This window comes from Carcharodon carcharias, chromosome 9 (assembly GCF_017639515.1).
Source record: "Carcharodon carcharias isolate sCarCar2 chromosome 9, sCarCar2.pri, whole genome shotgun sequence".
Classification (NCBI taxonomy): Eukaryota; Metazoa; Chordata; class Chondrichthyes; order Lamniformes; family Lamnidae; genus Carcharodon; species Carcharodon carcharias.
The window spans coordinates 72,843,830-72,861,395 of record NC_054475.1 but is presented as its reverse complement, the minus strand read 5'-3'; positions in this window follow the sequence as shown (position 1 = coordinate 72,861,395).

Below are 17,566 nucleotides of genomic sequence, written 5' to 3'. Positions count from 1 at the left end.
TCCCTCTCCCTGTCCCTGTGCCTGCCACCGGCTCTCTCTCCCTCTCCTTGTCCCCGGCTCTCTTTCCCTCTACCTCTCCACGGCTTTCTCTCCCTGTCCCTGTCCCCAACTCTCTCTCTCTTTCTGTCCCTGTCTCTCTCTCTCTCTCTCTCTTTCTGTCCCTGTCCGTCTCTCTCTCTTTCTGTCCGTCTCTCTCTCTTTCTGTCCGTCTCTCTCTCTTTCTGTCCGTCTCTCTCTCTTTCTGTCCGTCTCTCTCTCTTTCTGTCCCTGTCTCTCTCTCTTTCTGTCCCTGTCTCTCTCTCTCTCTCTTTCTGTCCCTGTCTCTCTCTCTCTCTCTTTCTGTCCCTGTCTCTCTCTCTCTCTCTTTCTGTCCCTGTCTCTCTCTCTCTCTCTTTCTGTCCCTGTCTCTCTCTCTTTCTGTCCCTGTCTCTCTCTCTCTCTCTCTCTCTTTGTGTCCCTGTCCCCGGCTCTCTCTCTCTCTTTGTGTCCCTGTCCCCGGCTCTCTCTCTCCCTGTCCCTGTCCCCGGCTCTCTCTCCCTCTCCCTGTCGCTGTCCCTGGCTCTCTCTCCATCTCACGCCCTGTTCCTGTCTTTCTCTCCCTCTCACGCCCAGTCCCTGTCCCTCTCTTTCCCTGTCCTTCGCTCTCATCCCGTCCCTCGCTCTCATCCCGTCCCTCGCTCTCATCCCGTCCCTCGCTCTCATCCTGTCCCTCGCTCTCTCTCCCTCTCCCTGTCCTGGTCCCTGTCCCCAGCTCTCTCTCCCTCTCCCTGTCCCGCGCTGTCCCTCTCTCTCCGTCTGTCCCTCTCTCTGTCTGTCTGTCCCTGTCCCTGGCTCGCTCTCTCTCCCTCTCCCTGTCCCTGTCCCTGCCCCCGGCTCTCTCACCTTCTCCTTGTCCCCGGCTCTCTTTCCCTCTACCACTCCCCGGCTTTCTCTCCCTGTCCCTGTCCCCGGCACTCTCGCCCTCTCCCTGTCCCTGTCCCCGGCTCTCGCTCCCTCTCCCTGGCCCTGGCTCTCTCTCCCTCTCCCTGTCCCTGTCCGAGGCTCCCTCTGCGTCTCCCTGTCCCTGTCCCCGGCTCTCTCTCCCTCTCAGTCCCTGTCCCCGACTCTCTCTCCCTCTCCTTGTCCCTGTCACCGAATCTCTCTCCCTCTCCCTGTGCCTGCCCCCGGCTCTCTCGCCCTCTCCCTCTCCTTGTCCCTGTCCCCGGCTGACTCTCCCTCACCCTGTCACTCTCCCCCTGTCCCTCTCTCCCCCTGTCCCTGTCCCCGGCTCTCTCTCCCTCTCCCTGTCCGTGGCTCTCACTCTCTCTCACGCACTGTCCCTGTCCCTCTCTCTCATCCTGTCCCTCTCTCGCACTGTCCACGGCTCTCTTTCCCTGTCCCTGTCCCCGGCTCTCTCTCCCTCTCCCGGGCCCTGGCTCTCCCTCCCTCTCCCTGTCCCTGTCTTGCCCTGTCCCCGGCTCACTCTCCCTCTCCCTGTCCCTGTCCGAGGCTCCCTCTCCGTCTCCCTGTCCCTGTCCCCGGCTCTCTCTCCCTCTCAGTCCCTGTCCCCGGCTCTCTCTCCCTCTCCTTGTCCCTGTCACCGGCTCTCTCTCCCTCTCCCTGTGCCTGCCCCTGGCTCTCTCGCCCTCTCCCTCTCCTTGTCCCTGTCCCCGGCTCACTCTCCCTCTCCCTCTCCCCCTGTCCCACTCTCCCCGTCCCTGTCCCCGGCTCTCTCTCCCTCTCCCTGACCGTGGCTCTCACTCTCTCTCACGCCCTGTCCCTGTCCCTCTCTCTCATCCTGTCACTCTCTCGCCCTGTCCCCGGCTCTAATTCCCTGTCCCTGTCCCCGTCGCTCTCTCTCTGTCTCACCCTGTCCCCATCGCTCTCTCTCTTTGTCTCTCTCCAAGTCCCCGTCGCTCTCTCTCCCTGTCTCTCTCCCCGTCCCCCCTCGCTCTCTGTCTCTCTCCCCGTCCCCGTCGCTCTCTCTCTTTGTCTCTCTCCCTGTCCCGGTCGCTCTCTCTCTTCGATTCTCTCCCTGTCCCCATCGCTCTCTCTCTTTGTCTCTCTCCCTGTCCCTGTCCCCGTCGCTCTCTCTCTTTGTCTCTCTCCCTGTCCCTGTCGCTCTCTCTCTTTGTCTCTCTCCCTGTCCCAGTCGCTCTCTCTCTTTGTCTCTCTCCCTGTCCTTGTCACCGTCGCTCTCTCTCTTTGTCTCTCTCCCTGTCCCCGTCACTCTCTCTATTTGTCTCTCTCCCTGTCCCCGTCGCTCTCTCTCTTTGTCTCTCTCCCTGTCCCGGTCGCTCTCTCTCTTTGTCTCTCTCCCTGTCCCCGTCGCTCTCTCTCTTTGTCTCTCTCCCTGTCCCCGTCGCTCTCTCTCTTTGTCTCTCTCCCTGTCCCCGTCGCTCTCTATCTTTGTCTCTCACCCTGTCCCCGTCGCTCTCTCTCTTTGTCTCTCTCCCTGTCCCCGTCGCTCTCTCTCTTTGTCTCTTTCCCTGTCCCCGTCGCTCTCTCTTTGTCTCTCTCCCTGTCCCCGTCGCTCTCTCTCTTTAACTCTCTCCCTGTCCCTGTCCCCGTCGCTCTCTCTCTCTTTCTGTCCCTGTCCCCGTCGCTCTCTCTCTTTGTCTCTCTCCCTGTCCCTGTCCCCGTCGCTCTCTCTCTTTGTCTCTCTCCCTATCCCTGTGCCCGTCGCTCTCTCTCTTTGTCTCTCTCCCTGTTCTTGTCCCCGTCGCTCTCACTCTTTGTCTCTCTCCCTGTCCCGTCGCTCTCTCTCTTTGTCTCTCTCCCTGTCCCCGTCGCTCTCTCTCTTTGTCTCTTTCCCTGTCCCCGTCGCTCTCTCTTTGTCTCTCTCCCTGTCCCCGTCGCTCTCTCTCTTTAACTCTCTCCCTGTCCCTGTCCCCGTCGCTCTCTCTCTCTTTCTGTCCCTGTCCCCGTCGCTCTCTCTCTTTGTCTCTCTCCCTGTCCCTGTCCCCGTCGCTCTCTCTCTTTGTCTCTCTCCCTATCCCTGTGCCCGTCGCTCTCTCTCTTTGTCTCTCTCCCTGTTCTTGTCCCCGTCGCTCTCACTCTTTGTCTCTCTCCCTGTCCCGTCGCTCTCTCTCTTTGTCTCTCTCCCTGTCCCCGTCGCTCTCTCTCTTTGTCTCTCTCCCTGTCCCTGTCCCCGTCGCTCTCTCTCCCTGTCTCTCTCCCCGTCCCCCTCGCTCTCTGTCTCTCTCCCCGTCCCCGTCGCTCTCTCTCTTTGTCTCTCTCCCTGTCCCGGTCGCTCTCTCTCTTCGATTCTCTCCCTGTCCCCATCGCTCTCTCTCTTTGTCTCTCTCCCTGTCCCTGTCCCCGTCGCTCTCTCTCTTTGTCTCTCTCCCTGTCCCTGTCGCTCTCTCTCTTTGTCTCTCTCCCTGTCCCAGTCGCTCTCTCTCTTTGTCTCTCTCCCTGTCCCTGTCACCGTCGCTCTCTCTCTTTGTCTCTCTCCCTGTCCCCGTCACTCTCTCTATTTGTCTCTCTCCCTGTCCCCGTCGCTCTCTCTCTTTGTCTCTCTCCCTGTCCCGGTCGCTCTCTCTCTTTGTCTCTCTCCCTGTCCCCGTCGCTCTCTCTCTTGGTATCTCTCGCTGTCCCCGTCGCTCTCTCTCTTTGTCTCTCTCCCTGACCCTATCGCCGTCGCTCTCTCTCTTTGTCTCTCTCCCTGTCCCCGTCGCTCTCTCTCTTTGTCTCTCTCCCTGTCCCCGTCGCTCTCTCTCTTTGTCTCTCTCCCTGTCCCTGTCGCTCTCTCTCTTTGTCTCTCCGCCGTCCCCGTCGTTCTCTCTCTTTGTCTCTCTCCCTGTCCCTATCGCCGTCGCTCTCTCTCTTTGCCTCTCTCCCTGTCCCCGTCGCTCTCTCTCTTTGTCTCTCTCCCTGTCCCCGTCGCTCTCTCTCTCTTTGTCTCTCTCCCTGTCCCCGTCGCTCTCTCTCTTTGTCTCTCCCCCTGTCCCCGTCGTTCTCTCTCTTTGTCTCTCTCCCTGTCCCCGTCGCTCTCTCTCTTTGTCTCTCTCCCTGTCCCCGTCGCACTCTCTCTTTGTCTCTCTCCCTGTCCCCGTCGCTCTCTCTCTTTGTCTCTCTCCCTGTCCCCGTCGCTCTCTCTCTTTGTCTCTCTCCCTGTCCCCGTCGCTCTCTCTCTTTGTCTCTCTCCCTGTCCCCGTCGCTCTCTCTCTTTGTCTCTCTCCCTGTCCCCGTCGCTCTCTCTCTTTGTCTCTCTCCCTGTCCCCGTCGCTCTCTCTCTTTGTCTCTCTCCCTGTCCCCGTCGCTCTCTCTGTCTCTTTCCCTGTCCCCGTCGCTCTCTCTTTGTCTCTCTCCCTGTCCCCGTCGCTCTCTCTCTTTGTCTCTCTCCCTGTCCCCGTCGCTCTCTCTCTTTGTCTCTCTCCCTGTCCCCGTCGCTCTCTCTCTTTGTCTCTCTCCCTGTCCCCGTCGCTCTCTCTCTTTGTCTCTCTCCCTGTCCCCGTCGCTCTCTCTCTTTGTCTCTCTCCCTGTCCCCGTCGCTCTCTCTCTTTGTCTCTCTCCCTGTCCCCGTCGCTCTCTCTCTTTGTCTCTCTCCCTGACCCTATCGCCGTCGCTCTCTCTCTTTGTCTCTCTCCCTGTCCCCGTTGCTCTCTCTCTTTGTCTCTCTCCCTGTCCCCGTCGCTCTCTCTCTTTGTCTCTCTCCCTGTCCCCGTCGCTCTCTCTCTTTATCTCTCTCCCTGTCCCCGTCGCTCTCTTTGTCTCTCTCCCTGTCCTTGTCCCCGTCGCTCTCTCTCTTTGTCTCTCTCCCTGTCCCCCTCCCCGTCGCTCTCTCTCTTTGTCTCTCTCCCTGTCCCCGTCGCTCTCTCTATTTGTTTCTCTCCCTGTCCCCGTCGCTCTCTCTCTTTGTCTCTCTCCCTGACCCTATCGCCGTCGCTCGCTCTCATTGTCTCTCTCCCTGTCCCTGTCCTCATCGCTCTTTCTCTTTTTGTCTCTCCCTGTCCCGTCGCTCTCTTTGTCTCTCTCCCTGTCCCCCTCGCTCTCTCTCTTTATCTCTCTCCCTGTCCCGGTCGCTTTCTCTCTTTGTCTCTCTCCCTGTCCCTGTCCCCGTCGCTCTCTCTCTTTAACTCTCTCCCTGTCCCTGTCCCCGTCGCTCTCTCTCTCTTTCTGTCCCTGTCCCCGTCGCTCTCTCTCTTTGTCTCTCTCCCTGTCCCTGTCCCCGTCGCTCTCTCTCTTTGTCTCTCTCCCTATCCCTGTGCCCGTCGCTCTCTCTCTTTGTCTCTCTCCCTGTTCTTGTCCCCGTCGCTCTCACTCTTTGTCTCTCTCCCTGTCCCGTCGCTCTCTCTCTTTGTCTCTCTCCCTGTCCCCGTCGCTCTCTCTCTTTGTCTCTCTCCCTGTCCCTGTCCCCGTCGATCTCTCTCTTTGTCTCTCTCCCTGTCCCTGTCCCCGTCGCTCTCTTTCTTTCTGTCCCTGTCCACGTCGCTCTCTCTCTTTGTCTCTCTCCCTGTCCCTGTCCCCGTCGCTCTCTTTCTTTCTGTCCCTGTCCCCGTCGCTCTCTCTCTTTGTCTCTCTCCCTGTCCCGGTCGCTTTCTCTCTTTGTCTCTCTCCCTGTCCCTGTCCCCGTCGCTCTCTCTCTTTGTCTCTCTCCCTGTCCCCGTCGCTCTCTATCTTTGTCTCTCTCCCTGTCCCCGTCGCTCTCTCTGTCTCTTTCCCTGTCCCCGTCGCTCTCTCTTTGTCTCTCTCCCTGTCCCCGTTGCTCTCTCTCTTTGTCTCTCTCCCTGTCCCCGTCGCTCTCTCTCTTTGTCTCTCTCCCTGTCCCCGTCGCTCTCTCTCTTTGTCTCTCTCCCTGTCCCCGTCGCTCTCTCTCTTTGTCTCTCTCCCTGTCCCCGTCGCTCTCTCTCTTTGTCTCTCTCCCTGTCCCCGTCGCTCTCTCTCTTTGTCTCTCTCCCTGTCCCCGTCGCTCTCTCTCTTTGTCTCTCTCCCTGACCCTATCGCCGTCGCTCTCTCTCTTTGTCTCTCTCCCTGTCCCCATCGCCGTCGCTCTCTCTCTTTGTCTCTCTCCCTGTCCCCGTTGCTCTCTCTCTTTGTCTCTCTCCCTGTCCCCGTCGCTCTCTCTCTTTGTCTCTCTCCCTGTCCCGGTCGCTCTCTCTGTCTCTCTCCCTGTCCCCATCGCTCTCTCTCTTTGTCTCTCTCCCTGCCCCCGTCGCTCTCTCTCTTTGTCTCTCTCCCTGACCCTATCGCCGTCGCTCTCTCTCTTTGTCTCTCTCCCTGTCCCCGTTGCTCTGTCTCTTTGTCTCTCTCCCTGTCCCCGTCGCTCTCTCTCTTTGTCTCTCTCCCTGTCCCCGTCGCTCTCTCTCTTTGTCTCTCTCCCTGTCCCCGTCGCTCTCTATCTTTGTCTCTCACCCTGTCCCCGTCGCTCTCTCTCTTTGTCTCTCTCCCTGTCCCCGTCGCTCTCTCTCTTTGTCTCTTTCCCTGTCCCCGTCGCTCTCTCTTTGTCTCTCTCCCTGTCCCCGTCGCTCTCTCTCTGTCTCTCTCCCTGACCCTATAGCCGTCGCTCTCTCTCTTTGTCTCTCTACCTGTCCCGTCGCTCTATCTCTTTGTCTCTCTCCCTGTCCCCGTCGCTCTCTCTCTTTGTCTCTCTCCCTGTCCCCGTCGCTCTCTCTCTTTGTCTCTCTCCCTGTCCCTGTCCCCGTCACTCTCTCCCTTTGTCTCTCTCCCTGTCCCTGTCCCCGTCGCTCTCTCTTTTTGTCTCTCTCCCTGTCCCTGTCCCCGTCGATCTCTCTCTTTGACTCTCTCCCTGTCCCTGTCCCCGTCGCTCTCTTTCTTTCTGTCCCTGTCCCCGTCGCTCTCTCTCTTTGTCTCTCTCCCTGTCCCTGTCGCTCTCTTTCTTTCTGTCCCTGTCCCCGTCGCTCTCTCTCTTTGTCTCTCTCCCTGTCCCCGTCGCTCTCTCTCTTTGTCTCTCTCCCTGTCCCCGTCGCTCTCTCTCTCTGTCTCTCTCCCTGTCCCCGTCCCTCTCTCTCTTTGGCTCTTTCCCTTTGTCTCTTTCCCTGTCCCCGTCGCTCTCTCTCTTTGTCTCTCTCCCTGTCCCCGTCGCTCTCTCTCTTTGTCTCTCTCCCTGTCCCCGTCGCTCTCTATCTTTGTCTCTCTCCCTGTCCCCGTCGCTCTCTCTCTTTGTCTCTTTCCCTGTCCCCGTCGCTCTCTCTTTGTCTCTCTCCCTGTCCCCGTCGCTCTCTCTCTTTGTCTCTCTCCCTGACCCTATAGCCGTCGCTCTCTCTCTTTGTCTCTCTCCCTGTCCCCGTTGCTCTCTCTCTTTGTCTCTCTCCCTGTCCCCGTCGCTCTCTCTCTTTGTCTCTCTCCCTATCGCCGTCGCTCTCTCTCTTTGTCTCTCTCCCTGTCCCCGTTGCTCTCTCTCTTTGTCTCTCTCCCTGTCCCCGTCACTCTCTCTCTTTGTCTCTCTCCCTGTCCCCGTCGCTCTCTCTCTTTGTCTCTCTCCCTGTCCCCGTCGCTCTCTTTGTCTCTCTCCCTGTCCTTGTCCCCGTCGCTCTCTCTCTTTGTCTCTCTCCCTGTCCCCGGCGCTCTCTCTCTTTGTCTCTCTCCCTGACCCTATCGCCGTCGCTCCCTCTCTTTGTCTCTCTCCCTGTCCCGTCGCTCTCTTTGTCTCTCTCCCTGTCCCCCTCGCTCTCTCTCTTTGTCTCTCTCCCTGTCCACCTCGCTCTCTCTCTTTGTCTCTCTCCCTGTCCCGGTCGCTTTCTCTCTTTGTCTCTCTCCCTGTCCCTGTCCGCGTCGTTCTCTCTCTCTGTCTCTCTCCCTGTCCCTGTCCCCGTCGCTCTCTCTCTCTTTCTGTCCCTGTCCCCGTCGCTCTCTCTCTTTGTCTCTCTCCCTGTCCCTGTCCCCGTCGCTCTCTCTCTTTGTCTCTCTCCCTGTCCCTGTACCCGTCGCTCTCTCTCTTTGTCTCTCTCCCTGTTCTTGTCCCCGTCGCTCTCTCTCTTTGTCTCTCTCCCTGTCCCGTGGCTCTCTCTCTTTGTCTCCCTCCCTGTCCCCGTCGCTCTCTCTCTTTGTCTCTCTCCCTGTCCCTGTCCCTGTCGATCTCTCTCTTTGTCTCTCTCCCTGTCCCTGTCCCCGTCGCTCTCTTTCTTTCTGTCCATGTCCCCGTCGCTCTCTCTCTTTGTCTCTCTCCCTGTCCCTGTCGCTCTCTTTCTTTCTGTCCCTGTCCCCGTCGCTCTCTCTCTTTGTCTCTCTCCCTGTCCCGGTCGCTTTCTCTCTTTGTCTCTCTCCCTGTCCCTGTCCCCGTCGCTCTCTCTCTTTCTGTCCCTGTCCCCGTCGCTCTCTCTTTGTCTCTCTCCCTGTCCCTGTCCCCGTCGCTCTCTCTCTTTGTCTCTCTCCCTGTCCCTGTCCCCGTCGCTCTCTCTCTTTGTCTCTCTCCCTGTCCCTGTCCCCGTCGCTCTCTCTCTTGGTCTCTCTCCCTGTCCCCGTCGCTCTCTCCCTTTGTCTCTCTCCCTGTCCCCTTCGCTCTCTCTTTGTCTCTCTCCCTGTCCCTGTCCCCGTCGCTCTCTCTCTTTGTCTCTCTACCTGTCCCGTCGCTCTATCTCTTTGTCTCTCTCCCTGTCCCCGTCGCTCTCTCTCTTTGTCTCTCTCCCTGTCCCCGTCGTTCTCTCTCTTTGTCTCTCTCCCTGTCCCTGTCCCCGTCACTCTCTCCCTTTGTCTCTCTCCCTGTCCCTGTCCCCGTCGCTCTCTCCTTTTGTCTCTCTCCCTGTCCCTGTCCCCGTCGATCTCTCTCTTTGACTCTCTCCCTGTCCCTGTCCCCGTCGCTCTCTTTCTTTCTGTCCCTGTCCCCGTCGCTCTCTCTCTTTGTCTCTCTCCCTGTCCCTGTCGCTCTCTTTCTTTCTGTCCCTGTCCCCGTCGCTCTCTCTCTTTGTCTCTCTCCCTGTCCCGGTCGCTTTCTCTCTTTGTCTCTCTCCCTGTCCCTGTCCCCGTCGCTCTCTCTCTTTGTCTCTCTCCCTGTCCCCGTCGCTCTCTCTCTTTGTCTCTCTCCCTGACCCTATCGCCGTCGCTCTCTCTCTTTGTCTCTCTCCCTGTCCCCGTCGCTCTCTCTCTTTGTCTCTCTCCCTGTCCCCGTCGCTCTCTCTCTTTGTCTCTCTCCCTGTCCCCGTCGCTCTCTCTCTTTGTCTCTCCCCCTGTCCCCGTCGTTCTCTCTCTTTGTCTCTCTCCCTGTCCCCGTCGCACTCTCTCTTTGTCTCTCTCCCTGTCCCCGTCGCTCTCTCTCTTTGTCTCTCTCCCTGTCCCCGTCGCTCTCTCTCTCTGTCTCTCTCCCTGTCCCCGTCCCTCTCTCTCTTTGGCTCTTTCCCTTTGTCTCTTTCCCTGTCCCCGTCGCTCTCTCTCTTTGTCTCTCTCCCTGTCCCCGTCGCTCTCTCTCTTTGTCTCTCTCCCTGTCCCCGTCGCTCTCTATCTTTGTCTCTCTCCCTGTCCCCGTCGCTCTCTCTCTTTGTCTCTTTCCCTGTCCCCGTCGCTCTCTCTTTGTCTCTCTCCCTGTCCCCGTCGCTCTCTCTCTTTGTCTCTCTCCCTGACCCTATAGCCGTCGCTCTCTCTCTTTGTCTCTCTCCCTGTCCCCGTCGCTCTCTCTCTTTGTCTCTCTCCCTGTCCCCGTCGCTCTCTCTCTTTGTCTCTCTCCCTGTCCCCGTCGCTCTCTCTCTTTGTCTCTCTCCCTGTCCCCGTCGCTCTCTCTCTTTGTCTCTCTCCCTGTCCCCGTCGCTCTCTCTCTTTGTCTCTCTCCCTGTCCCCGTCGCTCTCTCTCTTTGTCTCTCTCCCTGTCCCCGTCGCTCTCTCTCTTTGTCTCTCTCCCTGACCCTATCGCCGTCGCTCTCTCTCTTTGTCTCTCTCCCTGTCCCCGTTGCTCTCTCTCTTTGTCTCTCTCCCTGTCCCCGTCGCTCTCTCTCTTTGTCTCTCTCCCTGTCCCCGTCGCTCTCTCTCTTTGTCTCTCTCCCTGTCCCCGTCGCTCTCTCTCTTTGTCTCTCTCCCTGTCCCCGTCGCTCTCTCTCTTTGTCTCTCTCCCTGTCCCCGTCGCTCTCTCTCTTTGTCTCTTTCCCTGTCCCCGTCGCTCTCTCTTTGTCTCTCTCCCTGTCCCCGTCGCTCTCTCTCTTTTTCTCTCTCCCTGACCCTATAGCCGTCGCTCTCTCTCTTTGTCTCTCTCCCTGTCCCCGTTGCTCTCTCTCTTTGTCTCTCTCCCTGTCCCCGTCGCTCTCTCTCTTTGTCTCTCTCCCTGTCCCCGTCGCTCTCTCCCTTTGTCTCTCTCCCTGTCCCCGTCACTCTCTCTCTTTGTCTCTCTCCCTGTCCCCGTCGCTCTCTCTCTTTGTCTCTCTCCCTGACCCTATCGCCGTCGCTCTCTCTCTTTGTCTCTCTCCCTGTCCCCGTTGCTCTCTCTCTTTGTCTCTCTCCCTGTCCCCGTCACTCTCTCTCTTTGTCTCTCTCCCTGTCCCCGTCGCTCTCTCTCTTTGTCTCTCTCCCTGTCCCCGTCGCTCTCTTTGTCTCTCTCCCTGTCCTTGTCCCCGTCGCTCTCTCTCTTTGTCTCTCTCCCTGTCCCCGTCGCTCTGTCTCTTTGTCTCTCTCCCTGTCCCCGTCGCTCTCTCTATTTGTTTCTCTCCCTGTCCCCGGCGCTCTCTCTCTTTGTCTCTCTCCCTGACCCTATCGCCGTCGCTCCCTCTCTTTGTCTCTCTCCCTGTCCCGTCGCTCTCTTTGTCTCTCTCCCTGTCCCCCTCGCTCTCTCTCTTTGTCTCTCTCACTGTCCACCTCGCTCTCTCTCTTTGTCTCTCTCCCTGTCCCGGTCGCTTTCTCTCTTTGTCTCTCTCCCTGTCCCTGTCCCCGTCGCTCTCTCTCTCTGTCTCTCTCCCTGTCCCTGTCCCCGTCGCTCTCTCTCTCTGTCTCTCTCCCTGTCCCCGTCGCTCTCTCTCTTTGTCTCTCTCCCTGTCCCTGTCCCCGTCGCTCTCTCTCTTTGTCTCTCTCCCTGTCCCTGTACCCGTCGCTCTCTCTCTTTGTCTCTCTCCCTGTTCTTGTCCCCGTCGCTCTCTCTCTTTGTCTCTCTCCCTGTCCCGTGGCTCTCTCTCTTTGTCTCCCTCCCTGTCCCCGTCGCTCTCTCTCTTTGTCTCTCTCCCTGTCCCTGTCCCCGTTGATCTCTCTCTTTGTCTCTCTCCCTGTCCCTGTCCCCGTCGCTCTCTTTCTTTCTGTCCATATCCCCGTCGCTCTCTCTCTTTGTCTCTCTCCCTGTCCCTGTCCCCGTCGCTCTCTTTCTTTCTGTCCCTGTCCCCGTCGCTCTCTCTCTTTGTCTCTCTCCCTGTCCCGGTCGCTTTCTCTCTTTGTCTCTCTCCCTGTCCCTGTCCCCGTCGCTCTCTCTCTTTCTGTCCCTGTCCCCGTCGCTCTCTCTTTGTCTCTCTCCCTGTCCCTGTCCCCGTCGCTCTCTCTCTTTGTCTCACTCCCTGTCCCTGTCCCCGTCGCTCTCTCTCTTTGTCTCTCTCCCTGTCCCTGTCCCCGTCGCTCTCTCTCTTGGTCTCTCTCCCTGTCCCTGTCCCCGTCGCTCTCTCCCTTTGTCTCTCTCCCTGTCCCCTTCGCTCCCTCTTTGTCTCTCTCCCTGTCCCTGTCCCCGTCGCTCTCTCTCTTTGTCTCTCTACCTGTCCCGTCGCTCTCTCTCTTTGTCTCTCTCCCTGTCCCCGTCGCTCTCTCTCTTTGTCTCTCTCCCTGTCCCCGTCGCTCTCTCTCTTTGTCTCTCTCCCTGTCCCTGTCCCCGTCGCTCTCTCTCTTTGTCTCTCTCCCTGTCCCCGTCACTCTCTCCCTTTGTCTCTCTCCCTGTCCCTGTCCCCGTCGCTCTCTCTTTTTGTCTCTCTCCCTGTCCCTGTCCCCGTCGATCTCTCTCTTTGACTCTCTCCCTGTCCCCGTCGCTCTCTTTCTTTCTGTCCCTGTCCCCGTCGCTCTCTCTCTTTGTCTCTCTCCCTGTCCCTGTCGCTCTCTTTCTTTCTGTCCCTGTCCCCGTCGCTCTCTCTTTGTCTCTCTCCCTGTCCCGGTCGCTTTCTCTCTTTGTCTCTCTCCCTGTCCCTGTCCCCGTCGCTCTCTCTCTTTGTCTCTCTCCCTGTCCCTGTCCCCGTCGCTCTCTCTCTCTTTCTGTCCCTGTCCCCGTCGCTCTCTCTTTGTCTCTCTCCCTGTCCCTGTCCCCGTCGCTCTCTCTCTTTGTCTCTCTCTCCCTGTCCCTGTGCCCGTCGCTCTCTCTCTTTGTCTCTCTCCCTGTCCCTGTGCCCGTCGCTCTCTCTCTTTGTCTCTCTCCCTGTTCTTGTCCCCGTCGCTCTCTCTCTTTGTCTCTCTCCCTGTCGCGTCGCTCTCTCTCTTTGTCTCTCTCACTGTCCCTGTCGCTCTCTCTCTTTGTCTCTCTCCCTGTCCCTGTCGCTCTCTCTCTTTGTCTCTCTCCCTGTCCCTGTACCCGTCACTCTCTCTCTTTGTCTCTCTCCCTGTCCCTGTCCCCGTCGCTCTCTCTCTTTCTGTCCCTGTCCCCGTCGCTCTCTCTTTGTCTCTCTCCCTGTCCCTGTCCCCGTCGCTCTCTCTCTTTGTCTCTCTCCCTGTCCCTGTCCCCGTCGCTCTCTCTTTGTCTCTCTCCCTGTCCCTGTCCCCGTCGCTCTCTCTCTTTGTCTCTCTCCCTGTCCCTGTCCCCGTCGCTCTCTCCCTTGGTCTCTCTCCCTGTCCCCTTCGCTCTCTCTTTGTCTCTCTCCCTGTCCCTGTCCCCGTCGCTCTCTCTCTTTGTCTCTCTCCCTGTCCCTGTCCCCGTCGCTCTCTCTCTTTGTCTCTCTCCCTGTCCCTGTCGCTCTCACTCTTTGTCTCTCTCCCTGTCCCTGACCCCGTCGCTCTCTCTCTTTGTCTCTCTACCTGTCCCGTCGCTCTCTCTCTTTGTCTCTCTCCCTGTCCCCGTTGCTCTCTCTCTTTGTCTCTCTCCCTGTCCCTGTCCCCGTCGCTCTCTCTCTTTGTCTCTCTCCCTGTCCCTGTCCCCGTCGCTCTCTCTCGTTGTCTCTCTCCCTGTCCCTGTCCCCGTCGCTCTCTCCCTTTGTCTCTCTCCCTGTCCCTGTCCCCGTCGCTCTCTTTTTGTCCCTCTCCCTGTCCCTGTCCCCGTCGATCTCTCTCTTTGTCTCTCTCCCTGTCCCTGTCCCCGTCGCTCTCTTTCTTTCTGTCCCTGTCCCCGTCGCTCTCTCTCTTTGTCTCTCTCCCTGTCCCTGTCCCCGTCGCTCTCTTTCTTTCTGTCCCTGTCCCCGTCGCTCTCTCTCTTTGTCTCTCTCCCTGTCCCTGTCCCCGTCGCTCTCTCTCTCTCTTTCTGTCCCTGTCCCCGGCTCTCTCTCTCTCTCTTTCCGTCCCTGTCTCTCTCTCTCTTTCTGTCCCTGTCCGTCTCGCTCTCTTTCTGTCCGTCTCTCTCTCTTTCTGTCCGTCTCTCTCTCTTTCTGTCCGTCTCTCTCTCTTTCTGTCCGTCTCTCTCTCTTTCTGTCCGTCTCTCTCTCTTTCTGTCCATCTCTCTCTCTCTCTCTTTCTGTCCCTGTCTCTCTCTCTCTCTCTTTCTGTCCCTGTCTCTCTCTCTCTCTCTCTTTCTGTCCCTGTCTCTCTCTCTCTCTCTTTCTGTCCCTGTCTCTCTCTCTCTCTCTCTCTCTTTGTGTCCCTGTCCCCGGCTCTCTCTCTCCCTGTCCCTGTCCCCGGCTCTCTCTCTCCCTGTCCCAGACCCCGGCTCTATCGCCCTGTCCCTGTCCCCGGCTCTCTCTCCCTGTCCCTGTCCCCGGCTCTCTCTCCCTGTCCCTGGCTCTCTCTCCCTGTCCCAGACCCCGGCTCTCTCTCCCTGTCCCTGTCCCCCTCTCCCTCTCAGTCCCTGTCCCCGGCTCTCTCTCCCTGTCGCTGTCCCTGGCTCTCTCTCCCTCTCCATGTCCCCGGATCTCTCTCCCTCTCACGCCCTGTCCCCGTCCCTCTCTTTCCCCGTCCCTCGCTCTCATCCCGTCCCTCGCTCTCATCCCGTCCCTCGCTCTCATCCCGTCCCTCGCTCTCATCCCGTCCCTCACTCTCTCTCCCTCTCCCTGTCCTGGTCCCTGTCCCCAGCTCTCTCTCCCTCTCCCTGTCCCGCCCTGTCCCTCTCTCTCCGTCCGTCCCTCTCTCTGTCTGTCTGTCCCTGTCCCTGGCTCTCTCTCTCTCCCTCTCCCTGTCCCTGTCCCCGGCTCTCTCTCCTTCTCCCTGTCCCCGGCTCTCTTCCCTCTACCACTCCCCGGCTTTCTCTCCCTGTCCCTGTCCCCGGCACTCTCGCCCTCTCCCTGTCCCTGTCCCCGGCTCTCTCTCCCACTCCCTGGCCCCGGCTCACTCTCCCTCTCCCTGTCCCTGTCCGAGGCTCCCTCTCCGTCTCCCTGTCCCTGTCCCCGGCTCTCTCTCCCTCTCAGTCCCTGTCCCCGGCTCTCTCTCCCTCTCCTTGTCCCTGTCACCGACTCTCTCTCCCTCTCCCTGTGCCTGCCCTCGTCTCTCTCGCCCTCTCCCTCTCCTTGTCCCTGTCCCCGGCTCACTCTCCCTCTCCCTGTCACTCTCCCCCTGTCCCTCTGTCCCCCTGTCCCTCTGTCCCCGGCTCTCTCTCACTCTCTCTGTCCGTGGCTCTCACTCTCTCTCACGCACTGTCCCTGTCCCTCTCTCTCATCCTGTCCCTCTCTCGCCCTGTCCCCGGCTCTCTTTCCCTGTCCCTGTCCCTGTCCCCGGCTCTCTCCCCCTCTCCCTGGCCCTGTCTTGCCCTGCCCCTGTCCCCGGCTCTCTCTCCCTGTCCCTGTCCCTGTCCCCGGCTCTCTCTCCCTGTCCCTGTCCCCGGCTCTCTCTCCCTCTCCCTGTCGCTGTCCCTGGCTCTCTCTCCATCTCACGCCCTGTTCCTGTCTTTCTCTCCCTCTCACGCCCTGTCCCTGTCCCTCTCTCTCCACGTCCCTCGCTCTCATCCCGTCCCTCGCTCTCATCCCGTCCCTCGCTCTCATCCCGTCCCTCGCTCTCATCCCGTCCCTCGCTCTCTCTCCCTCTCCCTGTCCTGGTCCCTGTCCCCTGCTCTCTCTCCCTCTCCCTGTCCCGCGCTGTCCCTCTCTCTCCGTCTGTCCCTCTCTCTGTCTGTCTGTCCCTGTCCCTCTCTCTCTCCCTCTCCCTGTCCCTGCCCCCGGCTCTCTCACCTTCTCCCTGTCCCCGGCTCTCTTTCCCTCTACCACTCCCCGGCTTTCACTCCCTGTCCCTGTCCCCGGCACTCTCGCCCTCTCCCTGTCCCTGTCCCCGGCTCTCTCTCCCTCTCCCTGTCGTGCCCTGTCCCCGGCTCACTCTCCCTCTCCCTGTCCCTGTCCGAGGCTCCCTCTGCGTCTCCCTGTCCCTGTCCCCGGCTCTCTCTCCCTCGCAGTCCCTGTCCCCGACTCTCTCTCCCTCTCCTTGTCCCTGTCACCGAATCTCTCTCCCTCTCCCTGTGCCTGCCCCCGGCTCTCTCGCCCTCTCCCTGTGCCTGCCCCCGGCTCTCTCGCCCTCTCCCTCTCCTTGTCCCTGTCCCCGGCTCACTCTCCCTCTCCCTGTCACTCTCCCCCTGTCCCTGTCCCCGGCTCTCTCTCCCTCTCCCTGTCCGTGGCTCTCACTTTCTCTCACGCACTGTCCCTGTCCCTCTCTCTCATCCTGTCCCTCTCTCGCCCTGTCCCCGGCTCTCTCTCCCTCTCCCTGTCCGTGGCTCTCACTCTCTCTCACGCACTGTCCCTGTCCCTCTCTCTCATCCTGTCCCTCTCTCGCCCTGTCCCCGGCTCTCTCTCCCTCTCCCTGTCCGTGGCTCTCACTCTCTCTCACGCACTGTCCCTGTCCCTCTCTCTCATCCTGTCCCTCTCTCGCCCTGTCCCCGGCTCTCTCTCCCTCTCCCTGTCCGTGGCTCTCACTCTCCCTCACGCACTGTCCCTGTCCCTCTCTCTCATCCTGTCCCTCTCTTGCCCTGTCCACGGCCCTCTTGCCCTGTCCCTGTCCCCGGCTCTCTCTCCCTCCCCGGGGCCCTGGCTCTCCCTCCTTCTCCCTGAGCCTGTCTTGCCCTGTCCCCGGCTCACTCTCCCTCTCCCTGTCCCTGTTCCTGTCCGAGGCTCCCTCTCCGTCTCCCTGTCCCTGTCCCCGGCTCTCTCTCCCTCTCAGTCCCTGTCCCCGGCTCTCTCCCCCTCTCCTTGTCCCTGTCACCGGCTCTCTCTCCCTCTCCCTGTGCCTGCCCCCGGCTCTCTCGCCCTCTCCCTCTCCTTGTCCCTGTCCCCGGCTCACTCTCCCTCTCCCTGTCACTCTCCCCCTGTCCCTCTGTCCCCGGCTCTCTCTCCCTCTCCCTGTCCGTGGCTCTCACTCTCTCTCACACCCTGTCCCTGTCCCTCTCTCTCATCCTGTCCCTCTCTCGCCCTGTCCCCGTCGCTCTCTCTGTCTCTCTCCCTGTCCCTGTCCCCGTCGCTCTCTCTCTCTTTCTGTCCCTGTCCCCGTCACTCTCTCTCTCTTTCTGTCCCTGTCCCCGTCGCTCTCTCTTTGTCTCTCTCCCTGTCCCTGTCCCCGTCGCTCTCTCTCTTTGTCTCTCTCCCTCTCCCTGTGCCCGTCGCTCTCTCTCTTTGTCTCTCTCCCTGTCCTTGACCCCGTCGCTCTCTCTCTTTGTCTCTCTCCCTGTCCCGTCGCTCTCTCTCTTTGTCTCTCTCTCTTTGTCTCTCTCCCTGTCCCTGTCGCACTCTCTCTTTGCCTCTCTCCCTGTCCCCGTCACTCTCTCTCTTTGTCTCTCTCCCTGTCCCTGTCCCTGTCCCCGTCGCTCTCTTTCTTTCTGTCCCTGTCCCCGTCGCTCTCTCTCTTTGTCTCTCTCCCTGTCCTGGTCGCTTTCTCTCTTTGTCTCTCTCCCTGTCCCTGTCCCCGTCGCTCTCTCTCTTTGTCTCTCTCCCTGTCCCCGTCGCTCTCTCTCTTTGTCTCTCTCCCTGACCCTATCGCCGTCGCTCTCTCTCTTTGTCTCTCTCCCTGTCCCCGTCGCTCTCTCTCTTTGTCTCTCTCCCTGTCCCCGTCGCTCTCTCTCTTTGTCTCTCTCCCTGTCCCCGTCGCACTCTCTCTTTGTCTCTCTCCCTGTCCCCGTCGCTCTCTCTCTTTGTCTCTCTCCCTGTCCCCGTCGCTCTCTCTCTCTGTCTCTCTCCCTGTCCCCGTCCCTCTCTCTCTTTGACTCTTTCCCTTTGTCTCTTTCCCTGTCCCCGTCGCTCTCTCTCTTTGTCTCTCTCCCTGTCCCCGTCACTCTCTCTCTTTGTCTCTCTCCCTGTCCCCGTCGCTCTCTATCTTTGTCTCTCTCCCTGTCCCCGTCGCTCTCTCTCTTTGTCTCTTTCCCTGTCCCCGTCGCTCTCTCTTTGTCTCTCTCCCTGTCCCCGTCGCTCTCTCTCTTTGTCTCTCTCCCTGTCCCTATAGCCGTCGCTCTCTCTCTTTGTCTCTCTCCCTGTCCCCGTTGCTCTCTCTCTTTGTCTCTCTCCCTGTCCCCGTCGCTCTCTCTCTTTGTCTCTCTCCCTGTCCCCGTCGCTCTCTATCTTTGTCTCTCTCCCTGTCCCCGTCGCTCTCTCTCTTTGTCTCTTTCCCTGTCCCCGTCGCTCTCTCTTTGTCTCTCTCC